Source organism: Morone saxatilis, unplaced genomic scaffold (genome assembly GCF_004916995.1).
Source record: "Morone saxatilis isolate NCDOM2014 unplaced genomic scaffold, NCSU_SB_2.0 Contig4, whole genome shotgun sequence".
NCBI classification, from domain to species: Eukaryota; Metazoa; Chordata; class Actinopteri; family Moronidae; genus Morone; species Morone saxatilis.
This window is the reverse complement of record NW_023339984.1, coordinates 6,317,158-6,326,997: the sequence shown is the minus strand read 5'-3', so window position 1 is coordinate 6,326,997 and position 9,840 is coordinate 6,317,158. Positions and strand designations below refer to the sequence as shown.

Sequence of the window (9,840 nt, the reverse complement as noted above, 5' to 3'; positions counted from 1 at the left end):
GCTGCAAAATATAACAGCGAATATGATCCACAACTTACATTTACAACTGGGACCTCTCCAGTCACCACGGTTCCTCAAATATACAGACAGGAGTGAATTTGGTTTTGAGCACTCAGCTTAACAGCCATTGGGAATCTCAGTTGAGCTATAATAGGGACTAACTGCTGAGAGAAGGTCCTTTAGCTTTTCAGTTGACAGCAACAGCAAGTAAGCAATTTAACCTTGCTCCTTATCTAGCCATGCCTAAAGGCCAAATACTGTGGGACATTATTTAATATTCACAGTGTTTTGCTACTAGTGGATATTTCGGACTTTGGTGCATTGCTGCAGTAAATGCACTGCTATTTTCTTAGTGGAATCTATTGAAAGTTTGGTTTAACTTGGAGGAAAGTAGAACCGAATCAGAAAGAGATACAGGAGCTGAAATGAGATTGAGATACTATGTTTGTATTTTCAGTTTATGGACTGTTTGTTAGCCAAATGGGTGCTCGTTTATCATCATAAAAGTGTAATGTATGAAAACATTACAATAGAAAAGCCTGCACACTGGAAATGGGTCTCTCTTAAGTTTTATCATCAATGTTTTGACCCAACAGAGGTCTTCATTAAGTGAAATTAAATTTGTTGGATGGGTTTTAACATGGGACCCAAATGGCCAGCAGCAGCTCAGTATTCAGTACATGATTATCTTAGCCAATCAATCAATCATTTATTAATGACCACACAACCAAGGTGGTGGGTAAGCAGTGTTGAGTAACATCAAACAGGCAGATATCAACATCACATAAGACACAATGACTGGCACAGCAGGAGTTACAGGGGTTAAGTGCAGATACATATGTCAAATGAAGGAAAAGATCCCATAAATAGAGTACATACATAGTATGTTTACCAAGAACTAATTAGATTTGAAATACAGTCCAACTTTAACATGTATTTATTAATGTAAGATTTCTGTGTTGTACAAAATTGCAATTACATTTTACATTAAAGCAACTTTGCAGATGTTTGAGGAAAATAAAAAGCAAAGCATTTTCCTTCACAATAAAAAAAGGTGAAAATATGTTTTAGGCTCTTATCGGTTGACAATAGGCTGTCACTCGCGTCTCTAGAGGTGAGGGCTGTATATAAAATATCTGCAGCTATGTGAGTTGCATATTGTCATCTGTTGCATCTTAAGCCGCAGCTTAGCTTGTGGTTGTTTAAGATCAAAGGGCTGTCAAACATCCGCAGCATTGAGACTACAAGGGGAACAGTGAAGCTTGAACAATGTCCCATTGCTTGCCAGCAACAGCACAGATACTGAAGAAAATGTATTATTTCCATGAAAAATTCAGAGTTTAACTGCATACAGAGATGTCAGACCTTGGCACATTGCTCAGCACTGCTCATAGCACTCTTTTCAAAGAAGTACACCACTTGCTACAATAAAACAGTTTGCTATGTGCGGAAAATATCTACTCAACTTGGAACTTTTTCAGTTTGTTACAATAAAATTATGGAGGTCTCCTGCTATCATTGCACAAAAACATATGCCAAATATTGGCTTAAGTGCAACCACAGACTCTGTGAAAACAAAAAAAGACCCCTAAAAAAAAGGAACAATAAAAATGCCACTGAGAGGGAAACAAATGTTTGATGCTGCACTCCTTCTCCCTGAAAACATGCTGCACAGCCTTCTATCACCAAACACATCCATTTGCAATTAAAAAAAAATTGAATTTTAAGAAGTCATTGATCACTATTTGAGTGAACTCCAAAGCTATACAAAAATATTTTTTGGATTGCTGGTTTTATTTTGGAAAAAAACAACACCAGTAGCAGAAAGCTATTTGTCAATGATGACTCAGCAAGTCATCGGGCAAATACATAATGAATCATAGAGTGATTTTGCAGTGATCTTGCGCATTCTTAGTTATTATGAAAAGATGGGCTTGCATGTGATAAAGACCCCAACATAATTTAAATCACCCAGAGTTTAGGCCAGTCACCTACAGGAACAATAACTGATTAGTCTCTAAAATCTATGCAAGGTTCAATAAAAGGTCAGGTTTAATCAGTGTCATATTGTGTGCCATCGCTCGTACAAGATATGAATAATGAAATATTTATCCTGTAACTGAAAACAGATGTCACAGCTTGCTCCAATCTGTGGAATGCATAACAGACCTCCAATCGACAACACAATGCTCACACTTTTAGGAGAGCAAAGACTTCTCTTGTTAGTGATTTTTGACTTTAGCAATTCAATTTCAATTCAATTTTATTTGTATAGCGCCAATTCATAACAGAAGTTAGAGAGAGAGAGAGAGAGAGAGAGTGAGAGTGAGAGTGAGAGAGAGTCAAGAGACTTGAGAGAGGGTAGAGAGGAGGGGACCCAGAGCAGAACCCGGTGGGACTCCAGTAGTGACCCAGACGACTTAGTTTTGTACAGCCGGACATATGTTCTGAGGTCAGTTCCAAACAGTTTGTTTGTGGCTTCACAGGAAGGAAGTTTATAATGACGTCATCAGTGTTTTGTACCTGACCTCACAGTCCTTGTCTCACCTGGCTCCGCCTCCTCACCTATCACCTGCTTTCTTATCCACTCATTCATTAACTGCCAGCTGACCTCACCTCACAAGACCAGCAGAGGACATCATCCATTGATCTGTTTGTCCTGACGGATATCTGACAGGAGACAAAAAAAACAAGACTCCATTTCTTAGAAGAGAGAAAAAGAAATCATTAATTTTATTTTATTTTCCTGATTCCCCTCCACTCATGAACTTCATGTTTTCACTTCAGTTCTGAGGCTCTTTTGGTTAGATGTTATAAGGCAGCAGAATTGCTTAAAATCCACTAATGAAGAAGCCTGTGAGACTTGTTTTCAAGTCTCATTCAGTCTCTTCAACGGTCTGTAGTAGTCATAAAAAAAAGGTTAACATTGAGTATGATGAGTTCATTCTCCTTATCCTAAGAACAAAAGGTTAAAGGCAGCAGAACACGTGTATGTGTACGATGTATGATCTCCTGGCCTGGTTTTGTTTTGTTTTTTTGGAGGGGTGGGGGGGTCACCTTGGACCTGCAGTTTGTGCAAACGGATGATTTCAACATGTTTCCTAATTACACAGGATGATAGCTCAGACGTGCAGCTGATAACTGGCCCAAATCACTTCATCTGATGTCACTTGCTGACGAAAACAAATGATTCAAACCTTTTTTTGTGTCTGTGGTAGTGAATAATTGGCTGAATGTTTACACAGCTTTATCCTGAGTTATAGCTCATTGTTTGTCTGTTCTAGCATCTTTTTCAGAATAAAAGCATATAAACCCCATGTACACTACCAGTTGAACATTTAGCAGCTAAGGAGGCAGTTATTTCCCTCAGACGTTGGTAGAGCAACCTGTCTCCTCGTTTCAGTTCACGTCCAGACTCCTGCAATAAAAGCACTTCGGTTAAGGTTAGGGAAATAACTTATTCTGTTAAAGCTCCAGTGTGTAACATTGAGGATGTATGTATTTCATTAGTGTAGTATAATGATCTGAAAGTAAGAATCGTTGTGTTGTGTTTCGAGACACCAGGTCCTCTTCTATGGAGTCTGCCATGTTGAACCGCCATGTTTCTACAGAATGGCAAACCAAACGTTGGATCTAGATCATCTCATTCCCAGGTCATCAAATACAGATTGCAGCATGTAGTTAGTTGCAATCTGCAATTTTACCACTAATTCCTACAAACTGGTCCTTTACATGTCAATCATGTGTCTCATCTCACTGCTGACTTCTGAATGCTGAAGTCTATGAGAGGATAGTATTGTGAGATTGCCTATTTTATCAGTATGAACGTTTTTGTGACTTGCCAGGTTAATTAACAACATTTCGTTATTGGGTGAATGGAAAACATAATTCTGTCTGCATTACGTTTCTCTCAGAACATATTTGCTGTTGCAGACTTTTCAGTTTCCAAATAAAAGCAGCCAACCCTCATACTTGAGTTGCTGAATTCTTTAAAAATTTTGCTTAAAAGAACTGAAACAATTAATCAATTATCAGAATAGTTGCTAGTTAATTTTCTGTTTCTTAACTTATTGATTAAAGTAAACCTATTGTCCTTGTCCTTGTCCATGTATATATTGTTATAACTTAACTCTTTCTAATTGTATGTTTGCTCCAGATCAACTGTGAAGGCTTCATTTGGACTGATAATTATTCAACTAATAAATAAATTCTATAAGACCTAAGTCTACAAGATGTTAAGATGAAACAGTTAAACTATCACACATGATATCAGATTCTTTGTGAAAATTCACTCCTGAACTGAGCTGAAAACTTCTCTTTGAATGAAACGTCCTCAAAAGGTTAAAAAACACACAGAAAAAGCAGAGGGTGGATTTGGAAATACTCCAGTACTTTTGGTCACAGGACAAATACAAACACTTTGTGGTGAAATCCCCATTCATGAACTGGTGTTGCACCATGTTAGGATTCAGTAATGGCTGATCACTTACAGGAAGGATTTCACTAGCCAACATTTTAAAGACCTAGTATTAATTGCTAATTTTGGACTTTACATACTTTATAAAGCACCTTTCATACAAACATGCAGCTTGAAGTTCACGAAGCAAAACTGAAACAACACATGAAACCAAAAATGAACTACAATAAATAAAATTTTGTCAGGCTAAACATTAATACAGTATAAACAATAAAAAGTAAATCATCAAGTCGAAAAATCAAATAAACACCAGGGAGCCAGATAATGTTAAAACCTAAAAAGTAAGGTTGTAACAATACTACAAATTAAAAGCAGACCTCCCAACCTCTTATATTTTAATATTTTACATATTACTTCACATGCTTTTGCACACTTTCCTGTTACTTTGTACTCAACTTTATTTTAGAGGAAAAATAAACATTTTAAATTGATTTCACAGCCAGAGTTACCAGTTACTATTCAGATCAACATTTGACATGATGTGACCCAAACCCTAAACTCAGCACAACCCTAACCTTGACTTAGGAAAATGGATGCTTATATTAGTGGATAGAGCAGTTATCATTAATACATTATAATGAATGATGTGAAGACGTTCATCAGTTCATCATCTGCTCTTATAAACAACACAAAAACAAACAAGTTAGGAAAGTTACATTTCTGCTCTGTTAATTTTTGTGGAATGTGAAATTAATTTGAGCAGTTGAAAATACAAATATTTTTCTTATCGTCTCTGCAGGTTCGTCACGGACGCGACCGTCTCTCTGTTTGTTGCCGTCCTGTTGTTTGTTCTTCCCTCTGAGCCGCCACACTTCCTCTGCTTCTGGAGGAGCTGTGACACAGGTAACACTCACACACACACAGAGCAGACAGATGATGATGATGATTTGTGTATGTGTTTATGATTTTAAATATTTTTTATCCAATCAGAGTCCCAGGTGTCACGAGGCCCCGCCCCTCCTCTGCTCACCTGGCAGGTGACTCAGAACAAGATGCCCTGGAACATCGTCCTGCTGCTGGGAGGCGGCTTCGCTCTGGCCAAAGGCAGCGAGGTGTGTTTTCCTGTATTGTTTCCATCACATGATAACACAGTTTTCTGCCAAAATTCCAGAGTGCGGTCTTAACGGTTGGCGTGTAAACTGCCAAAACGCCTTGCTGTGAAAACTGTGACGACAAGTCCACCTCTATGTCCATGGAAGACAACCAAAAGACAATTTTGGACAAGACATAACAAAGTCAAAATCTTACTGACTAATTAACTGGCTACAAACTGGCTCCTCTTCCTCCGTTTTATTCCTCTCCTGTCGCTGCCTGAATCCACCAAGTCTTCATCCCCAGAGTCAGAGTCCTGGTCGGAGCCACAGTTCCTAAACAGAGGTCAACGTTTTGGTTTTTCTGCAGTTTTTCTGTATGATTGTTGTGGGTCAGCTGTTGTTCGTATGAACACAGAACATTTTTCGAAACGCAAAGAAAAACTTTAAAAGCTAAAACGTTGTGTAAACAGGACGGAGACAGAGTTTTCGAAAAAAAAAACATTTTGCTAAGAAAATCTTTTGAAAGTGAGAAATTTGGGGTAAAGTGTACACCTGCCTTTACCACACCACCTTAAAACTAGAGGCCAGAAACACCTTTGTACCTTTCAGACTCAGTTCACTGCAGCATTTCGTTTACTTCGTAATAACACAACATTACGTGTGTGTTTGTGTGTGTGTCGTCAGGAGTCCGGTCTGTCCCGCTGGCTCGGTGCTCAGATGACGCCACTCCACTCCATCCCTCCCTGGGCCATCGCCGTCATCCTCTGCCTCCTTATCGCCACCTTCACCGAGTGTGCCAGCAATGTCGCCACGGCAACACTCTTCCTGCCTATCCTGGCCTCCATGGTATCAAAACACACTCATTCACTTTCCATACATTTATAATACATTACAATTACATTACAATACAGTATAAGAGTAAGGGAGGACGGACGGTCACTCTTGAGCTACTGTACTTCCTATAGATGTTTGACATCAACAGTGACAGTAAAAAACATATAAACTCCATTTATACGCTAACATTAGCTAGTGTTGCACACTGTACGGAAGCAGAGAGAGAAGGCACTTCTACGGCATAAACGTTACATCCTTTGGATTTTCACTGAAAATCCGACCTTCATCCTATATAGAAAAACATTGAAACACATCAACAGACAGCAAAGAAAGTTGGGGAAGGTCTGATTTTTTAAGTTACGCTACAACCCATTCACTCATTGGTAATAAAACAGGATTAATAGATAAGAATGTGGTGCTAATATGGTGAAATGTTTGTCTCAGGATATGATATACTGTATTAAATCTGTATATTGACATTTACTGAAGATGTTTTTTTTGTGTGTCCCAACCCAGTCCCAGTCTATAAGCTTGAACCCGCTGTACGTGATGATCCCCTGCACCCTCAGCGCTTCCTTCGCCTTTATGTTGCCGGTGGCCACGCCTCCAAACGCCATAGTCTTCTCCTATGGTTTCCTCAAAGTGTCTGACATGGTGAGTCCTGTTTTTGTTATGAAAAACAAAAAGCCTATTCAGACCCACTCATGGAGTCATAATAACCTCTTTTTCCTCCTTTGCACCCCCTGCAGGCTAAATCAGGCGTGGTGATGAACATCATTGGGATCGGCTGCATCAGTCTGGCCATCAACAGTTGGGGTCGCGTCATGTTTGACCTGGACTCTTTCCCATCATGGGCCAACACCACTACACCTGTGTAGGAGAAACAACACGCTACTTTATTGTCTCAACATTTTCAGGTTTCATCACCCACCTCTGGGTTTCTGGGTAAAATTTCAAAGCAGGGAATCTGTTTTTTGTGTTCACGCTGCAGCTTGTGACTGCTGGTTCTGAGCCACCAGGAACATCATCTTGATGTTTGGCTTCTCACTACTGATATTTTTCCCAAAGGTTTCTCAAAGGACCTGTCTTGCATGAAAGTTAGTAATCAAATAACAGTGTCCAGGTCTCAATTAGCATGATGGAGGCCAGGCAAGTCCATTCCCATAGCGCTAATTCCATCAGCGCAACAATAGTCATGTCATAAGCCCTATTCGCATGGACTAGTATTATCAGGGGAATTCATGTGATAGTCATTGCTGTAGATACAGGGCATAAGTCAATGCTGTAGATACAGCACATAAGTCAGTGCTGTAGATACAGGGCATAAATCAATGCAGTAGATACAGGGCATAAATCAATGCAGTAGATACAGGGCATAAGTCAATGATGTAGATACAGGACAAATGTCGTGCTGTAGAAGCAGGGCAGAGATTTATACTGTCTTTCGATTCATAAAATAATGATATTATTTATATTAACTTTTTTAAGTTAAGTCCAATGATTTCAAATAACCACAAGCAGAATGATGTGTGATTAGACCATCAGGAGTAGAAGACACATTTCCGTACAGGCGCTAATTTTACTGATATAGGCCACGCCAGTTATGCCATAAAAACTTTCCACAATTCGGGATTTTTGGGGGAAAGACGGATATTTTATCTGATCTTCACCCAAATTAGTGCATAGCATGTTTAGATGAAGCCAAACAAGACTTACAGGCTTGTGTTTAGTGAGTATCAGATATTCAGATGTGGACCCCGAACACTTCTTGCTTCAGAAGCTGTGCCTGCGAGCAGCAGTGGCAGCTGCAGCAATCACACACGTTCTCTTCTGATGGAATTAGTGATGTAGAAATGGACATAATACTACATTTATAAAGACAATAGATAAACATGCAGGATGTGTTGAGTTAAAACAAGAGCAGAGCCCAAATATGATGAAATATAAAATAAAACAGGGAAAATTAGAAATAAAGGCTTGTCTCAAATAAAGGCCCAATCCTAATATTTCATGTTCTTCAGCTGTGGGAAATGAAGTCTTATTATCTGAGAATTTACTAATTATAAACCTTTGCCACGAAAAATGTAGTTAAAACATTGAAAACGTATTATATATAATAGTGTTCTTTAATCATTATTTGTTCTTTGGTGGAAACTTTATTGACAGAATTAATTTGAGAAACTGACTCCAGATCTGTGAACAGACTTTATTGATCGGAGAACTTTCCCGTCCTGGTGAGATACAAGAAGAACATACAACAACTGTTATCCCTGTGAATTGGAATTATTTTAAGGTTGTTGGAAAATATACTATTGTGTTTTGTATTGTTGTCTATTTAAACAAGTTTTTATTTAGCGAGTGAGTGAATGTGTACTGTACATACGTGACCTACAGACTTTTATACCATCTTGTTACTAACAGTTTTATTTGATGTTAATAAAAGTTGATCTTTGAAGAAACTTGTGACAACTTTTTATTATTTCTGTAATGACAGAAATGACAGAAATGAAAACTCATATATGCAAATTTTTTATTTATTTGTCATATGGTTCAGTAAACACAAAATGATGTCATGGTTCAGGATTTACAGAGTTACGTTAATTTAACTCATATTTTAGATGTGTTTTGTTTGTTTGTTTGTTTTCTTTTGGTTAAACCTTTCTGTTTATTTGCTGCTTTAATGATCTATTGTTAGGTATGTTTGAATGTTTGTTGTAAAATGTCTCCCTCTGGCGGCCAGAACGTGAACAGCAGCTGCCGTAAAGCGACGTAAAGCGACGTGAAGAGAGTTCTGATATCCGGGAAAATACCGTCTTTGCACTGTTGATGGCGGCGACTGAATAACGACAAAGAAACACGGATCTGTTTATGAGTTGGTATTTTAATGAAACGGTGAGCTTTGTCCTCGGACAGTGACTGAGTGCTGATATCGGGGCCGTCGCCATGGAAACAGGTTTGTAGCCGATGTCGTCGCTACCTGTTCGGCTAACATTAGCCAGCTAGCAGAAGCTGTGATGGAGAGAATGAAACTCCTTTAATATAGTTTAAATAATGAACTGTAAGTTAATGCAACGTTATTGTGAACGCCACAACATCTGCAGCTGCGAACAGTGAACTTTTAATCAGTGAAATAAAGTTTATTTTAGGGAATCCAACGGCTCTCGGTTGATAAACGATGAGCCTTAAATGGTCAGATATTTGAATGGAGTCTGGTGCGTCAGTGTGGAGCTTTGTTCACATTCACGGTTCAATATGTGAATGAGGACGTTGTTACAGTGATATTCAGTTATGGGACTTCATCAGCCGGAGACTGCAACTACATCTCAAATGATTATTATTAATGAAATCCTTATTAATGTGTGCGTGTTTGAGCAATATCAGAGACAACGCGGTCTTAAACTGCTGTATTTCTGAATGGAGTCTGGTGCAGGAGCTAATTTAAAAGGCACTTTTCTTTATCACTGAATTCTCTAGAATAATAAAGGTTCATGTTAT

At 38.6% G+C, this 9,840-nt stretch overlaps 1 protein-coding gene across 2 annotated transcripts in view; it reads right to left on the bottom strand.

The window, feature by feature from the left end:
• Positions 1–9,840, bottom strand: part of LOC118338182 (pyruvate carboxylase, mitochondrial-like) — a 314,296-nt gene that overhangs the window by 140,185 nt on the left and 164,271 nt on the right. The window lies entirely within an intron of this gene.